Raw genomic sequence first — 18,689 nt, 5'->3', positions numbered from 1 at the left:
GAATACAAATTTTCAGAAATAATATTTGTCTAATTTTTATCATCAATTTTAACATTATTTTCCCTGTTTTGATACCTTTGCTTTGAATTGACTTCTTCGTTACAGTAACTCTGACATTCACTATGGTTTATGCTTCTCTTTTTCCAGGGAATAAGTTTTCTCTGCATGTTGATATTTCCAAGCTTCAGGCTTAAACCCACTGAAAATAACACAAATTTCTGGGATATGTAGAAACATTAACTGGAAATTTTCTTATTCCCACAGCAAAATTGGGCTTGATTTTTGAAAGAAAATCTAAATGGCTTTTGTACTGCTCAACTTAGAAGAGGTTGGCTTGAATGATACGAGTGATGGAATGTGTATGTTGAACTGCGTTAGCTCAAAGTTCACACTTCTGTGATGCAATAGCAAGTAAATAACTTTCTTTTTCCTAAATAAATCCTGTATTGTTCCTGTTTGAACATCCGTGCCTTTTTGGATTTTAAAAATGTATGTTCTAATAAAACATTTGAAATGAGCTTGCTGTTTGTGTTGTGCTCAAAACACTGAAAAAGAGCCACTGATTATAAATGTTGACAGATTCAATAAATAAACTTACAGAACACAAAAATATTTTACCTCTAATCTTTTTCTTACAAAACAACATTCAAAATTACCATTAATAGGAGAAACACTTTATGACAATTTCTTTTTGAACAGTTAATTAAGGAGGGTTTAATCTAAACACACACATATATATATATATATTTTTTTTTTCCTTGAGATGCATGGGAATTTGAGAAAATCAAGAAAATGGTGTTCGTCCTAGTTCACCATTCTCTGTTAGTATGTATAAAAGACTGGAATAAACAAAAAGATGTAAAAAGACCATATATATGCATTTATGTGTGTATTGCCTACTGCTAAAAAAATAGTTTCCAGGAACTGGAAAGGAACCTTGCATGTTCTTTTAATTGCCCCCTGAAACAGCCATGTTAAGCTAACAGCAAAGTCTTCTGCTGATTGCATGAATTATTTTCTTCACATGGTTAAGATTTCATTCTTTGGAAGCTTCTTCAGCAAAGTTATGGTTTTAAATGCTTATTCATTCCCTATGACACTGGGAGATTTCATAACACAAAGAAATAGTAATCCTGGATCTCTTTGAGAGATCCAGACCTAAAATTCCTTGCTATATGGCTACTATGTAACTACTTTGATTGAAATATAATAAATACCATTGAACATGTATGTAATGAGAAAAATCCCTTTGCCCTTTACAGATGAAACATGTTAATGTGGGAGCTTAGGGTAGCCCATGTTTTCAGGGATAAAAGGACGGAGTAATCATGTTTACTTGGGCAGAAACTGCATGTATACTGGCAAATACATAGTTTTTATCTCAATCTCATCAACACAGTATGCCTCACTTTTCCATCTGTGAGGTTGGAATCTATCCATCTGTGGGGAATTAATGAACTTTCTGGAGTCAGTAAAAAATGGATCTTAATTCTTCAGTGTTCACATTAAAAATATCTAAGCTTCTGTAAGGGAAGCTGTAGCAGATACTACATACAACTACTAAGATGAACTTGTCTGACAACTACAATTTCTTTTTCACCTCAGATGTTATGCTTTTGTAATGGCTTTCTGTAAAATCATCTGATTTCTAGAGTATACTTCTTTGAAATGAAAGGTATAAAACGATGAAATAAATACTACTGGATTTACTGTTTCTGTCCATCCTGGTTAAAATTGCCCTGCTTTAACAGTTGATGGTCACAATTCAAATTGTAACATTATTATGCTCATGTCTGTTGCTCCTTCATAAAGCTCCTTCCAAACCTCTGTACGCTATGATTGTGGTTTATCTTAACAAAGTGCCTGTGCCCACTGCATCAGTCAAAATACAGTAGTTGTCTTTTTAATTATTTTTGATTTCAACCTGTTATTTTCATGAAAATTTTGTGTTCTTTATTATAATTAGTAAACAGATTGCTGTTGACTAACAGACCTGCATTTAGTAAGCAAATTTAAGAGTTTGATTGCAAAGATGCATTTAGTAAGTAAATTTAAGAGTTTGCTTGAAAAGGTGAGTAGGAATTACTGGGCTATGGAGTATGACTGCTTGGCTACCCTGAGGGCCACCCCTTTTCTCTTCCCTGCCTTCTACCCAGGCTTAGTGAGAATTAGAGTTCCAGCCAGTGTTTTAGATCTTCCTGATGACAAAGAAACAATCCTCACAGCATCCACATAGCCACAACTCAAAGGCGAGTGGCATCTGGAGGTCAGAGGTTCCCTGGCTGTGTGTTGTAGTGCAGAATGTCCTGATGGGTGTCTATGGAAGGCTCTCATGAATGATTTTTTTTTTGAATTTTCTGCTTCTCTCTCCCCGTGTTCGGAAGGGCATCACTAGACTTGTTAGTCTGAAAGCTAAGATGAAGCTCTGGATGCTAATTGACTTTCTACTGTGGTTTAACCTCTTGACATGATGTACCTTACTATAAAAGGCAAGACTGTAGCTGCAGGCAATAAGGGAGAAAATGGTGAATAAATACTTGTGATGGAACATCTTTATGTCCAACTGAGCTGTATAATACTGTCTTAGTGTCTCAATTTAACTGGCCATTATGTATTTTCACAGATTTATTATGTTTTACTGGATTCTATTTGGGAAGTGAGGTAGAGGAAGTGTAACCCAATGTAGTTGCTAGTTGCTTTATCAATCCTGTATTTAAGATCTTTGTCTTTTCTAGTAATAGAGCAGTAGCTCTTACTCCAAGAGGATGTTCATCTTTCTTTGGTATTATTAGTTCTAGGAAACCATGTATAATTTGGATAACTTGCTGGTTTTCTGCTACACAAAATTTTGCCTTTCTGAATTCCTTCAGTCCTCAGAGAGAAGGCACTTCTCGCAAAACAGAGCAGAAATTTCTGTTTAAATGACTAGCAAGGAGGAAATATATCTATCTTATTTCCATTTTTATTGCACAAAGAATCTATTAATCTGTATCTTATTGATTTATAAAATAGAGTGGACTTCAACAGGATAGAACTGCTTTTCCCATTGTCTCATTTTAATCAAAAACTTGTTTCTCTTCAAATTTTCTTTTATACTGGGGGAAACCCTACCATCTATTTAATCTGTTGCGTGTGTGTCTGCATTCAAGGGGAGATAAGTTTTTAGGTTTTAGAGTTAGAACTAAGTCATAAAAATTTATTTGAGTAATTCCAAGAGAAGATTTGCTAAGTTGATTCTGTTATGTGACTATCACAAATTGCTGAGTTTACAGGCATTTAATTAGTGTTTCTAGCAGCATATTCTTTTCAGCTCCAAGCACAGTCTTTTGCTCTTCAAAGTAGCTGTAGCAGTTCCACTACCATGAGATGGGACTCAACTTCAGCTCCTCTATTTCTCACCAAGATTCACCCCTAGTGGTCTAGATAATTTGGGTTCTTTTCAGAAACTCAACCATCTTGGGAGCAAGGCAACCAGCAGACGTATAAATCTGCACATAGCAATATTTGTTACTCTGTGGAACACAGCATATGGAGTTCTGAGGTTAGAAAATAAAAAGCAAGATGTAGAGGTGCATTTTGATCACAGTGCTGCTTAATTTACCACAGATGTACGTGATTTTGTTTCCTTTGCCCCAGGCATCACTATTCCTATCACAGCTAATGCTTACTTTCACTCTGGCTCAAAATGTCAGTGAGTTCACAGGAATGACTCTTGTGCTCTCTTCTCGAGAACAGGAGAGACCTGCAGAAAGTTTTATTTTTTATTTTTATTTTTTATTTATTTGTTTTTCCAGTTCATTAGTATACCTACGTCTTTATGGACCTCTTGCATCTCCAAAGTAGCTCCTTGCACACACATTGTTTTCTTGATAAAGATAACTGCAGAAAGAACTAGGCTGGGCCTCACAGCTATGTTGTTCCTCCCTGCTGCTATGGTAGGTAATAATGATAATACAATTAGGAAAAACAAATAATGTATAAATTTCATAAAAAATACTTCAGATATTACATTTTCTCCACAAACTATGCTAGTTGGAAACTACTCAGATTTGCACAGTGCTAGTGGCTTCAGTAGTGCTTTGTTTTGTTATATGTAGTGCCTTTTTGTATGATCGTGAGACACATGTACACTCAGAGAGAATGAAAAGAAACAGATTTGTGGAAATTATTTCAAATGGTGCTGAGGCATTTGGGATCTCTATGGCTGAAGGTGGCAAGCAAGATCCAAATTCCCAACGGAACACACAAAGAGATCACAATTTTCATAAATTTAGAGTCTAATTTGACAGGAAATAAATTGCATGAATGTGAATGTCCAAATAATTTCATCAGATAAGAGCTATATCCCCAGGAGTTCCTTTGACAATTGGGTCCCCCAAAATATGGGAGATGATCCAATTACAATTTAAAGAAACTCACAGCAATGATGACTGACTAAAGACAGAAGTCTCTGAGAGCATTAGAAAAGAGAAAGATCGTGTGTGTGTGTGTGTGTGAGAGAGAGAGAGAGAGAGAGAGAGAGAGAAAGTTTCTCTCCAGTGAGTAAAGTGAAAGATACACCTGTCCTTGAATTCTGTGGTGAGTCAAGGTCTCTAGTGCTGGGTTCAGACCTTAGGTTTGGCTGGCTTTCTATCCTTTCTTCTAATTCTTTCTTCCTTTCTAAGTGCAAACTCCATGTTCATATGAAATAAAAAAAAATCACCTTACACTGATTCTGATGGATTCTTAATAGATTTACTTGTGCTCACAAAAATAGGTTCAACTTGAAAGCTGTTTGGGACAGTAGGCAGGGATTATAAAATTGTTGTTAATACTGTTAATACTAATCAGAAGTTGTCTTCTCCTGGGGTAAGGAGGAGGTTCCAGAGAGCCGTTACCTTGGTAATCATTACCAGAACATCTAATCATTCTCAGGATCATTTAAAGCTACCAGCTCTTTCTTAGGAGATGCCCATAGAAAGAGATCATAGTATCATGCCTGGAAGGAGAATTGCTTGATCACTGTCCATCGTAGGTATTGCTATTCCTGAGCTAGCATGAAAAGCATCCAATTGATTCAGAAGCATTTGAGGTTGACTGCTGATCAAGCCCATCTACTCTTCTTTATTGTTAACAGCTGCAGGCCCTTAGGCATGGCTGGGCAAACATTGCTGTTTAACCTTTGTAGATTCAGAATTCTTGGGGGGGATGGAATTTTTTGTTTTTGTTTGTTTTCAATTTGGATGTACACCAGGTCTTAGAGTTTTTTTTTTTTTTACCCTAGTTTGTCAAGTTTTCCAGCTCTAATGGAGAGACGAGGACCAGTTTAGTATAACCATGGCAAATGGTAATGAGTGGAATATTGAAGAATAGGGTGCATTCTTGTTGAGGACCTAGAAGACCTAGATGTTCCGTAAGAATGAGGTGATGGTGGGGAGCAGACTGTTACAGATCTCATCACAGGTATGACAGAAAGGAATTAGGGTTATGGAATAGAGTACATGAACCTTTAAAAGTCTCAGAAAGGTGAATGGCTTTGCTCACATAAATAGGTACAGTTGATGGCAATCAGCCCAGAGAAGCTTATTTTCAATTTAGAAGTTTCAGACTTCTCCAGGTTAGGTGAGGAAAATTTAGGTAAAGTAATTCTTTTGGTAAAGGAGGCTGTCAGCTGGAATAGGTGGATCTGATGTACATTGTCACGTCATTTGAAGTGACGTAGTTATCTTCTCTTAAAAAATTAAATTGGTTAAATTAAATTAGTAGAAATATCATCCTCTTCTTCTTCCTCCTCTTTTTTTTTTCTTTTTTTCTTGTTGAGTGGAAAAAGAACGGCATTTTGGAGTTGTACTGATTGAGGTCGTTAACAGGAAATGGAACCAATTTATGCAGAATCAAATACGGTCAAAATTACCAGAGAGTAGTGAATAATGAAGGTCTGGTGACAGGAACAGTAGCAGCTCTTGACCAATATAATGGCTACAGTAGCAGTTTTTGCTCTGCTTAACAGCTCCTGGGAAAGAGAGACCTTAAGTGAGTGCAAGGACATAGGGATCTGCAATAGATGGGGAAGTCTTCATTGCAGTGGGTAATTTAAAAAACTTTCTGCCATGGTACCTATAACTAGAGCTGGAATGGATCCTCAGCTGGGGATACATCATTAACTAATGAGAAGCATGAGACACTAAAGACTATATAACTACACTAGTTTGGCTTGAATTAAGGTAAGGAGCTTTGGTAGAAACAGGGGATATATATATATATGTATATATATATATGAGAATTCAGGCCTACAGGAGTGGATGATAAGACTGAGAATTTCTGTACCCTGTGACTATAAGCAGAGAAGACTTTTACTTTAAGAAACAGCAAAGCAAGTGACCCCAGAAAAATTCTTCTGGGTCTTCCCAAGGGAAGTCTGGAAATGGGATTGCTACAACTGGACACTGTCACTAGAAAGGGCGGCAGCACTGGTAGACATTCAGCTGAAAGTATAGCTTGGCAGCAGACCACCGGAAGATTACAGGCTCTAAGGCATTTCGCTTGTAGAAAAGGGGACTTACACACTGAGACTTTCTTGACTTTCTCTTCCACTTTTTTTTTTTCTCCCTCCCCACAGCTGAGTTGAAGCTTTTATTTCCTTTTCTTTATGGTGTAGTTTTTGGAGGTGGTTTCAGAGATATCTTCTCACCAGGAAGTCAAGATTCACTTGATAGAAAGGGAAGGGACCATAACTTGCTCTACCTTTGGCAATGAGCTAAAATTTGGAAGTTATCCCAGTCCTAACATGGTCATGCTTTTGTTCCTAGCTCAGAAACCAGATGAGGAGTGGTGAACCTGCAGGGTGGTGTGGCCCAGTGAATCAGGAGGAATGTAGGTGCTATAGTTGAACTCAGAGCTGGTGTTTCTTCAAGGACAGCTTAATCTTTGAGCTCTGTGAGAACAATAATTTGTAGCTATGGATCGAGGTCTGGCAGATTAAATCCTGAGGCAAGCTAAGAGACATTGATTCAGACAATTTGTACATGGGCATCTGTATGCAAATAAAACTTGTGAGAACAGCCTTTATTTTGTTTGGAACATGCATGGAACATTATCTCTTTTGTTAAAAATGACTGTTGGTGAACCCTAAACCCACTTGTGGGATGTTAAGTTTCTTTTCAATTGGTAAATAACCTTTCTGAATAGGTCACAATAGAGAAAGAGAAAAGGTCATGTTCATATATGAAATCCTAGATAGCTTGTGAAGTGTGTTGTGGCCAGCTGGTACCATGATATCAGGCAATTAGTACTTCAGCTATTATTGACTAAAGTGAACCTGGAAGTGTGTGTTTGCATTTGTCAGCTTTTAATCAATATCATGATGAAAAATTCCTGATCTGAGAAGCTGCTACTTGAGAAACTACTTGGGTGTTGCAAGCCAACTTTAAATATCCCCAAGATACTCCCTGTTAAGCAAAACTGCTTGTTTAAGCGTAAAGAGGAAGTGTTTATGCTTCAATTCTATTTGAAGAGAGCTACAGAAGCCTCTGGGAGGTATATAACAGAGTATGCGGCCCTTTAAATAGTCAGGAAAATATTCAGAGCTTCTGGGTAGCATAAACAGGCACAGCTGATAATAGGTAATAGAATATACATAGGTGAATATTTACAAGTGTTTTTTTTTTTTTTTTTTCCATTTAGGAAACAACAACAAAAAAGTTTTCAACAAGAAATCAGTCTCATGTACAGACTCAAGTTTGATCTAGTTCGATCTCTCATGTTGGGGCAAGAACAGTATTTTCCAGCTGTTTCGGTCTGTTTCATAGTTCTTGGGTTGCAGTCTTCACTTTCTTTCAGTCTTACACCACCTCAAAGTTATTTTTATATATTTCCTTTCCCCAGAGGAGACTTCATTATCTCTGAACTGTCCCAGAAACTCTTCTTGCTTGCAGGTTTTTTTTTTCTTCTTTTCCTGTAAGACCCACTTATCTGTCTGATGTCTAAGTTTGCTGTTAGCTCTTGGGCTAGGAGAAGGTTCAGATCTTTTTCTCTTTTCCTGTTGGTTGGAAGTGAAAGGCAATTCAGTATGCTTTGCTTGGCTCTACAAAGTCAGGTCCTTTTGTATTCTTGCTGTGTTAGGTATGCAAAGACAAGGATGAGAGAAAGCAAGGCAGAAAATGTTCTGCTGGATTTGGACTCTTGCGTGCAATCTTTTGACAGCAACTAATGAATGGTAGTCTTGTGTAGGGACTCTCTGTGGCTCAGCTGTAAAATAACCTGTCCGGACTGTAAAACCTAGGCAGACCCTTCATCTGTTTTGAAGAGTTCAACAGGGTTATTTGAATGAGAATCTGATTTTAAACACATAATAATCTGTATATAGGCATAATGATCTCTCTGTCATTGGATAATTAACAGAACGCATGAACAAATTTATATAAACTGGCCATGAATATGTATAGGCCAGAAATCAGAAGTTACCAAAACTAGGTTTGAAACAGACCAGCAATATACTGTTTTGAAGTTCATCTTCACCCTTGAGAAATTTGCTGAGAACTACCATAAACCCCCAAATGTCTTGAAGGTTAAGAATACACTTAATCTTCACTCCAGGGCTTAACACTAGGGTCTACTGTGTTTTTCCTGCCTCAGGAGTCATCTCAGCCATTCTCCTTCCCTGGCAACAACTTTCAGCTTCTAGGTCTGCTCGATTCAGTAAAAAAATGTTCGGTCTTCATCTCTCATCTTTATTCAGTTGAGCCTCTAGACTAATCACACTTGAAATAAGTGTTAACATAGGATGAGGGCCTTGTTTCTGCCACCCCTCCCTTCATCCTACTCATGTTGGTCTTGGAGGATCCAACATTATTATTCATGGTGACACAATTCCTAATCCCAATTTTGCTTAATTCTAGTAATCTCTGGCTAGAATTAAGTATGCAAGCAATTCTGATATTTACATTACCTCCATTCTATCTGGGTTATCCCTGAAGGTTATACAGATTCATAACTCTTCCTTGAGTACAACTACTGTGACTAAGACGGCTGATCTACCCCACAGTTTTTTGTCCATGTTGGTGCTGTAAATCATTTTAGCTCTGTGTGCTGCAGATGGTTCACTAATAAATTTAATCTGTTCTGACCTTATAAAAACCTAAACTCATAGACTAACAATCAGATTTTCTGGCTAGGATTAAAGCAAAAACTATCAGTATGCTTTTCATGTCTTTTCTGTCCTCTGATATGTATATCCCACAAACCATAGATGTCCTCTTCTTATTATTCCAAAACATTACTGAATTTATAGATTTAACTCTAACTTTAGGCAGAGTCCTGCAAACATGGTCTGTCTCAAAAATAACTAAAAATCATTACTTTTTACAAGTTCTGACCCTTAGACTACTTTTACAGACAGCATAGAACGCTACAACAAAGAGGTAACAGTAAAGCTAGTTTTCCAGACTCTGTTTTAAAGCTTGTATATACCCAACCCCAATACTTACCTAGGCATTCTTATCTGCCCCAGGATTTACCACAAGACAGCATTTCTATGATAGCAGGTCTTGTGTTATTCTATATAAATCAGTAGGAAATTAAAGTCATTAGCCTCCACTGTTATGAAGCCTAATTCCAGTCCAACCCTTAACAAAAACTATCCAAACCTCAAATTCTGAATCAAAATTAGCTTTTTCTTGAAAACTTTTTTTTTTTTATGATCACCTGTTCTAGATTTCTAGATTACTTTGCAGACTTGAAGGATAAAATAGGTCTCCACGCTACTGAGTTCTGGATTTCAATTTATATTTGCTTCATTATATCTTAAGGGAGCATGGTGGGGTGGAACTTTAGTCTACTCAAAATATTATTAAAGGGAACAAGCCACCTCTGGCTAGACCTGGGATGGACAGGTGTCACTGTAATAATTTAGCAGTCAGGGCTGGGCTTAAGTTTAGAGGTATCAGAATCTGAAGGGCTTGGTTTATTGGTGGAATCTGGAATCTTTGCAGGGTTAAGACGGATTCTGGTTCTGGTAAGGCAGAGTCAGCTCTAGGATGTTGTTTTAAGATGGGGTTTAGGTTTGGGATGGGGAAAATATGGCATAATATCTCATGTCTACTAAAATACTGAGATATCCTGAGGGAGAGGAGAACGTTAAAGAGACAGATGAGATGAAATCAAATAGTAAAACAAAGTTATATTTTTTAGGTTTGCATTTGTCACTTCAATGCTTTTTATCTATTTCCTGAAAGCCAGATTACCACCACAATTTAAGGATACTTTCCAATTAAGATTCTTAGTGCATTTATCCCATCATCTGTGAATATAGACATAGAGGTGAAATTCAAGCCACCCAAAAAACAAATATTGAATTTGGTTAGTCTTTGAACAGTGCAAGCTCAAGAAAAATACTTTTCCTGAAAAGAATAAATTTTTTTTTCCTGCATCATTTGAGCAAGAGAAAAATGAAGACACATTTGAAAGAAAGAAATAGGAGGCTTAATAAAATACATCTGGATCCTGAGGAAAGTCTCAGGTAGCTCACTCCAGGAATGAGTTATACCTGTTCTGCAATACATGATGATTCTTCTACCTGTACTTTGTTCATTCTGAGATCAAGAAGTGCATTTTTTTTTCTTCCCATGCTGTAGGCTAGTATATAGGATATAGTGTATATAGGATGGTTCAATTTTTTCATACGATGACATTCCACATTGTTGTAATTTGATTCATTTGTAGTTTATTTTTAATCACATCCCTTTACCTTTTCTAAATCAATAGCTAATCACTGTTCTTTCAGGGGAAAAATTTACAATTCATTAAAGCTTGCCTGAAAGAAGAGTATGAGTTTTATCTTAATAATGTGCATGCTGAATTTTTTTTTCCTTGTTCTCCACTTCTCGTGTGATGGCAATATCACTTTGGAGCTGGCAGAGAGCAAGATAACAGGACTGAAGCAGAAAATCCATTTACTAAACACATTTTGTTGAAATAGGAAGCCTTGTAAAATATTTTCCTGTTCTTGAGAAGGTTAATTTAACTGGTGTTAATTTAGCAATCACCCACAGATGCTTTTATTTGTGGGTTGAACCTGTTTTTCTCAGTTCTTGTATAACAGGATTTTTCGGTATTCTGAAGTGTCACAATAAAATAGTATTGTTTACCTTTCTCCCCACCTGCTTCCTGTGTACAAACTGATGTCTTCAGCTATCTAATGGGAGAACAATTTTTTTCTTCTATAGAGAAGATGGAGCCAGGCTCTTTTCAAATGTACATAGGGAAATGATAGGGGGCAATGGACATGAGCTACCTCAGGGAAAATCCTAATTAGACATTAGGAAAAAAAATCATAGTGAAGTCAATCAGATATTGGAACACATTGCTGCAAATGGTGTGGAAGATGCTTGAAAATACTCAGAACTTAGCTGGATAAAGCCCTGAGCTACCTGATCTAATGGCAATGCTGCCCTTGTGTCACAGTTGGACCAGATGACCTCTTGAGGTCTCATTCATCTTAAATAAGTATACAATTCTGAAATACTCACCATGAAATAACCAAGTTTCCCGTGCTGACTGAAAGCTTCATTTAGTCACCAAAGGACTTTAACTACAAAAATATGCAAAATTTTTCCAAGTCTAGGGCTGTTACCTGTTGCATAGTAAAGCTAAGTTGATATAAGTAGTCCTTATCTCCTTACCAATTGCCACTGATGTGTCAATTAATGTTTTTGTACTACTGTGTCTGTTTTTTACAACAATGTGGTCAGGAAATTGATTATTTATTTATTTTTTATTTTTTTTCCAACATGTATGAATCCAGGTTGTAAAGTTAAATGGTGGTAGGAAGAAATAGAAAAGACCCCAGGGTGAGACTTATTAAAATCTGAGTAATTTGGTCTACGAAAATACTAAGGAATTCGCTTCATGCCACATTTTTGCCACTGCTGTCAGAACTGCTCATGCGGCAAATTTTGATCTAACAGTGTAACCTGTGTTAGCAACAGAGCTGATTCAGGGCTTGTTGGCATTTTCTGCAAAATTTAGTTCAGTCTTCTAAAGACAAGGAAAACATGATCTGAGACTAACTGTGACATTTGAGGCTGCTTATCACCTGTTTCCATGTATAAAAGTATAAGGCTTCGGGGTTCTGTCAAATAGAACACAAAATTATGAGAATACATTTCCATTTAAATCTAAGAATAATCCAAAGAATGAAAAAGCTAGGCTGAAATAATGTAATAATGAGTTTATCACTCTACACTGTAAATTCTTGAAGCATAAGCTGATGTATAAGCAATTATAACCTTTAGGAAGAGGAAATAGAGTACCCTAGGCTGTAGATACAGTTATTGCCCTTGCCTGGTTTTTGTGGTCTGGCAGAGTGGAGAAGCTGTAGAAAGCAAATCTTGAAGGCTGAGTCTATGCTTTTATTTTTAGTTTTGTGTGAGGCATTCGCTAATGGCAAAATGTCCTTGAGGTTAGGGAGAGTTTTTGGCACAGCTGAGTTTCTGCATTCCAATTTGATTATGATTTGCTCTTTGCAATTAATAATAAAGCAGTTTGTGAGGAAACAAAAGAAAGCCTTCAGTCTAGAAAGGCCAAGTTATTAACCCAATATTATTTCCCTCCCTTATAACCAACAACTATATTCTAGGGCACACAAGTATCGTTAAGTCTTTCCTGTAGAACATCTTCTATTTCTTTCTATTACAGATCTACTCTTACATAACCTCACTGACATCAAATGATTTCAAAATGCAAAACCTGCAAAAAAGTGGTACTTGGATGATTAAGGAATGGAGAGCCAATCTTTATAAAATGAGTTAAAAGAAACAGGCTTTTCTAGTCTAGCAAGAGAAGGTCTGATTGCATAGTGGCAACACATCCAGGGTAAATGCTAGGAAATGAGTTAAAGGGGAATGGTAAAAGAGGAACCAAATGTGTTCATTTTGCTATGGGTAAAGTTAGGTTAGAAACTAGAATAAGGTCGCTAACCTTCGAAAGGGCTTAGGTTTTTCATGCATTTACCAAAGGTGAAATAACTTGATTGCCTAACCTAGGAGCTACTGGCCTTGATTCAGGAGCTCCTTCTAATCCATACCCAGGGAATTATGGAAGAGTATAAAGCAGGATGTAATTTTTCTTACCTCTCTCCACAATCTTTTGCAGTTTAAAGAATTTTCAGTCTGTATTAGGGATTTTTCCTGTCTTTGATACACTGATAATTATTTGTTTTATGGGGAATGGAGGATGTGATTTCAACAGTCAAATGCTATTCATCATGGGTGATGCAAAATGCAAAACTGTATTTTGTTTTGGCAGAAACCTTTTCAGTATGTTCATTTGCCTAAATCATTCATTATCTCTAGGCCTAAGATAACTTCACATTTTTTCTGAAAGTTATAAATGACTTAAAATTTATGTTGTAGTTTTGTGGTGCAACCCAGCAGGCAGCTCAGCACTACACAGCTGCTCTCTTACTCTTCTCAGGTGTGATGGAGGAGAGGATCAGAAAGGTGAAAATGGGAGAACTCAATGGGTTGAGATAAAGACATTTTGCTAGGGAAAGCAGAAACCACGTGCATAAGTAAAGCAAAGCAAAGAATCTATTCACTACTTCCCATTGGCAGGCAGGTGTTCAGCCACTTCCAGCAAAGCAGGGTTCATCATGCATCACGGTCTCTTGGGAAGACAAACACCATCACTCCAAATGCACCCCTTCCTCCTTATTTCCCCCAGCTTTTATTGCTGAGCATGATGCCGCGTAGTATAGGATGTCACTTTGGCCAGCTGGGGTCAGCTGTCCTGGTTCTGTCCCCTCCCAGCTCCTTGTGCACCCCCAGTCTCCTCACTGGCAGGGCAGAACAATAAGCTGAAAAATCCTTGGCTCTGTGTAAGCACTGATCTGCAACAACTAAAACACTGGTGTGTTATCACCATTATTTTCATCAAAAATCCAAAAGACAGCACTGTGTGAGCCTCTGCAAACAAAGTTAACTATTGCAGCCAAAACCATGAGAATGTATTTTTACTTTTATAATAGAGTCGGTTATTTGTCAGTCTCACTGAGAGTGAGCTTATATAAGCTTCCAAGCTTGCAAATTTTTTATTGCTGTCTTTTCCATTTTACCTCTGTCCTTCAAAAGGAAGATGTTTTCCATTGATGTAGGATTACTTACTATTTTTAAGCTGGTTTTGCATGGGTCACATCACTATTTGTCTTGTGACAATTTTTTATTTATTTATTTTTTGCTTAGTGGCTTGCTATCTTTTGATTAATTTCTTTGTCTGCTGGGATGCAAACATCCATTTGTGGTCTTTGGGTTGAAAACATTCTATGAACATGAGCTTTCATCTGCTTTCTAGTCCTTTAAGCATATTGACATACCATTAATGAGGATGATAGCTTCCTGTGGAATGGCTGGCAACAGCACTGATTCTGCTGCTGTATTTATGAGATAACACAGTAGATGGAATCATCACTATGTTCACTGAAATCTCTGTAAATTAGAAAGTAGTGCTTTCCATGCAGAGAAACTGCAGAGAACAGATTCATAAAGTTCAGAAGTAATTTGGTGACTAATTTCAAAAGTCTGGGGAAAATTACCAGGTGAACTTGCTCTGTTTTTTAAAGGACTACGAGAGTAAGTGAAACACATTGGGCAGATTCTCAGCTGGTGTAAATTAGCATAACTACACTGAAGTGAGTGTGGCAAAAGCAACCTGACCAACTGACAGTCCCTCAGGTTATGCATTTATTTATTGTTTTGTTGCTGATTTTGAAATGAGAGGACTCTGAACTTTTTGACCAAATTATCCTCTTGGATATCCTGTCAGAGCAGGTTGTGAACAAAGTAAGAGTACAAATGAACTTCAAGCTCTTTCCACATGAGTTATACCCTAATCATGGCATCATGCACTCCCAGAACTCGATTCTCTGCAGCCTCTCTCCTTTCTCTGCAGCCTGACCCTAATCTGGAACTAAATTGTTATCAGAATCATTGTACTGTATATTGTATCACTGCACATAGCAAAAAAAAAAAAAAAAAAAAAAAAAAGTTGGAAACGGCATATTCAGTACTAGGAACCATCTCACCTACCCTAAAGCACTTGCAGAAGTTCACCAAGTGAAAACATCAACTTATCCAAAATGCTCTTACTTAACAGACTTAACAGGACTGTAATTTAATATTAATAAATTGATATAGTATTAAGACAATATATAGTCTAAGCAGTTTGAAAGTGGAGTTAGTTCATGCAAATGGTCTGATCAGACTCTTTAATCAGTAAGTCCATGCTTTGTCAGATGACTGTCACAATCAGAGTTCAACTCAACAGTTGTGTTTTTTGTGGCATAGTTATGTTTAAAACATAGAGAGTTAAAAAAAGAAAAAAAAAAAAAGGATTTTTTTTTTCCTGTTTGCTGTCTGAAAAACATTAAAAAATGGTGCTGTAAGCTTCTTCCGTTTGAATTTAAGTCTCAGTCATACAAGGTCTGGCAAAACTGTTCTGCTTGCAAAAAGAGTGGTGGTTTTTGGATACATAAAATTAGCTTCTAGATATATTATTTTCAAAGCTTTAATAATTATTTTCCTCTGAGTAGGTTATAAAACTCAAATACCTACCTGAACCAGGCCTGTGTTTCCCCCTCTTAGTGTCTAGAAATGTCTCTCTGTAGATGGTTTCCTACATTCATTGCAGGGAGGCAGTTAGAGAATCTGAAGGTTTAGTTACATGTGTTGAAATACCTTCTTCTGGTAATTTTGTAGGGGAAGAACTTCTCTGTGTACAGACCCCACAGTAAGTAATGACAAAATATCATTTAGGAATATGACACAACATGATTTCACCAGGTGCTGCTGAATTTTGGAAGGGAAGGTGTTGGAAAGGCAGATTGGTCCTTAAGGGTCTGAACTAGTCTATGCTACCTCTCCCTCTCTTAATCTCTGCTCTGATGATAGGTGCATTCAGTAGTTTAATGAAGTTCAACATTCTGGGTATTTCTTTTTTGGTTCAATTACAGTTTTCACCCCAGGGTTACAGAATCTACGTGTGTATGTATGCTCATTTCTTGCTAGCTCTGATAGCATAACAGGACTGATGGTGTCCTCCTCCTCCTCCTCCTCAAACAGAGAGGTCACTCTTTAAAACTAATCATACACTTCTCATTGTGAGATTAATTTAAAAAATAACAAGTGAGTTGCATGGGTTCATATCTGTCCTTTAAACAATACATATTTTTCCTATAATTTCCGTTTTAAATACTGTTCTCTTAAAATAACAGTGGGAAGCTATGCAACATAACCATCCATTAATAGATAATAATTATTCTGTAAATTAAAGCTGTGGACAGGAGTGCTGTTCCATGCATGTGGTGAGGATGTAATAAGAAATATAAAGTTCATGTCTTACAGTCAAATAGCTTTTTTCCTCTATGAATTATATTTTTTCTATTGCCTTGGGATTTGGTCTAGTTTGGAAGAGATTAAATGTATAAATAAGTTTTTTCATGTATTCTAATTTAATATTAATAAATTGATACAGTATTAAGACATCATATGATGCAACCATTCATTTTGTACATTAGTTGGAATCTGTTTGGCATCAGTGAAAGTAAAGCTTATTTTTTTCTCTGTAATTATACTGATTATACTTACCTCTTATTTTTCCTGTATTGTGAGCATTTAAACACTGAACAGCTTCTTTCAACTTTTGAAAATTCAAGGCTTAATGAAATATTTTAATACAATCAACTCTTGTTCTTGCTGAATGGAAGAAAATGAAAGTGTAGAACAAAACCACATTTTTCCTTTGACTCCTTAGTAGTTAGTCTTTGCCTTCTTTTTGAAATGCCAATGTTCTGTCATTTTGTTCTTAGAATGTAATAACACTTTCAGTGCTTTACCAACCAAAAAAAAAAAAAAAGAAAAAAAGGCACATAATTGAGCAAGGCCTAATTTCTTCATTATTTGTGCATTTTAGAAATACAGCATATACAGCATTCAGGAATAACCTCATCTGTTTTTCTGCTTTGTAAAATGTGCATTTTGAAGTGCAACAACAGAGGGTCACTTCTGAATATACTGAATATACTTGTACTTTCCCTTGAAATCAAGAAGACTTCTACAAGAGGACTGAAATTCATGTGACATGCACAAGGTGGAAGGGCTGGTATTCTGAAGTGACTGAAGAACTCAGACATGAAATTGAAATGAGTGGAATTACAAAAGAGGGGAAGCATGTAAAACTAGCTTAATATTCGGACTATTTTATGAAAATAAGCTTGCCTCCAAGCTCACAAAAGCAAAGAATTTCAAACTCTTCTTTCTTTTACCTAGTTTGTCCTTGGATGTTTAGATAAAGCCTTCACAAAAGTTATTATGACAAAAAAGTGAAGTGGAGTGGGAAAAAACTGAGCAAGCAGAAGTTCCACATTTGCTTTGCAATGAAATATTGCCATATGAACACTCTTCCCTTGGTCTGTAAATACCATCATCGTACCTGGTTATGCCAACTGACTGAGATGGTCTCTTGGTATCTCCTGTGGAGATACCCTTTCTTTTTGTCTTAGGACCCTGTCCCTTTCTTTTGTGTCTTAGGACCTCAGCTTAAGCTTCATAAAGCTGCCTAACACAAGAGGGGCAACCACTGAGCAATGTTTTTGACGTTGGCATTAATCCACCGGCAATTCTGACTTTTTTTTTTTTTTAATCTGTGACACTGTTCTGGGTCATTAGAGATAATGGCCTTTCCTGAGACCTGTGGCTGGCATAACTGAGAAATGAGGGAAGGACTCACAGTGAGAAAAATGACCCAGAGAAGAGGTGTCTCTAGTCTTAGAAAATTCTGTGGTATTTAAGTAGTTATACACGTATGCAGTCTGACAATACAGTACTATTACACAGTAATTTACATCTGCCTGGAATGTGTCTGCTTTAAACACTCCTGTACAGCTAGATCACCATCCTTCAACAGAGAGGGGGGGTTCTGGCATGATTTGTCTAGCGGACTTTGGCCTTGAACTTTGCTGTCATGAATGCAAAGACATCTTCTAACCAAAGGGCTCACATTCTTTGTGGACAGGCTCACAGCTTTTCAGTAAACAAGTGTGTTTCTTTCGTTTTTTTTTCAATGCTTTTATTTTATTTTATGTATTTATTTATTTATTTTTACATGTGCTGGACAATTCCCTGTGTGATTTGGAACAACGTGTTTACTGTTCCAGATGTGACTGACTCCCCAGGGAGTTCATCTGCACAGCGAACATCGAAGTACACCGCTGCAAGTTGGAGCCAGAGGCAGTTTATAGCACTCGCTATAATAACTCTGTCCCACTGGAGGGCTCCCCTGCACCGAAGTAATCTTCCTTTTTAATGGCTATCTCAGTTTTAGGGCTGCCTCTTGCCTGCAGTGCAAGGCAGAGCAGTTCCCTTGCAGCAGAATAAATGAGTTTAAAGATGCGGGGGGTGCAAGATTCATTCCTGCAGTCCACTTTATGTATTTTTATCACAACTGTCAGTGTTGCTATCAAGCAAATTATGTGCTAAATAGGATTCAGAATTTAGTGCTAATTTTATTTTAATTTTTGTGATAATTTCTAAGCAAGAAATATATACAACTAAATATATTCACTAAACTAAATATATTCACAGCAACTAAATATATTTGCTGCTTCTTAACCAAATACAGCTTTAGAAAGGTAATAGAAATTGTTCTGAAATTGTTCCCTT

This window comes from Cygnus atratus, chromosome 1 (genome assembly GCF_013377495.2).
Source record: "Cygnus atratus isolate AKBS03 ecotype Queensland, Australia chromosome 1, CAtr_DNAZoo_HiC_assembly, whole genome shotgun sequence".
Taxonomy (NCBI): domain Eukaryota; kingdom Metazoa; phylum Chordata; class Aves; order Anseriformes; family Anatidae; genus Cygnus; species Cygnus atratus.
This window is presented reverse-complemented; position numbering follows the sequence as displayed.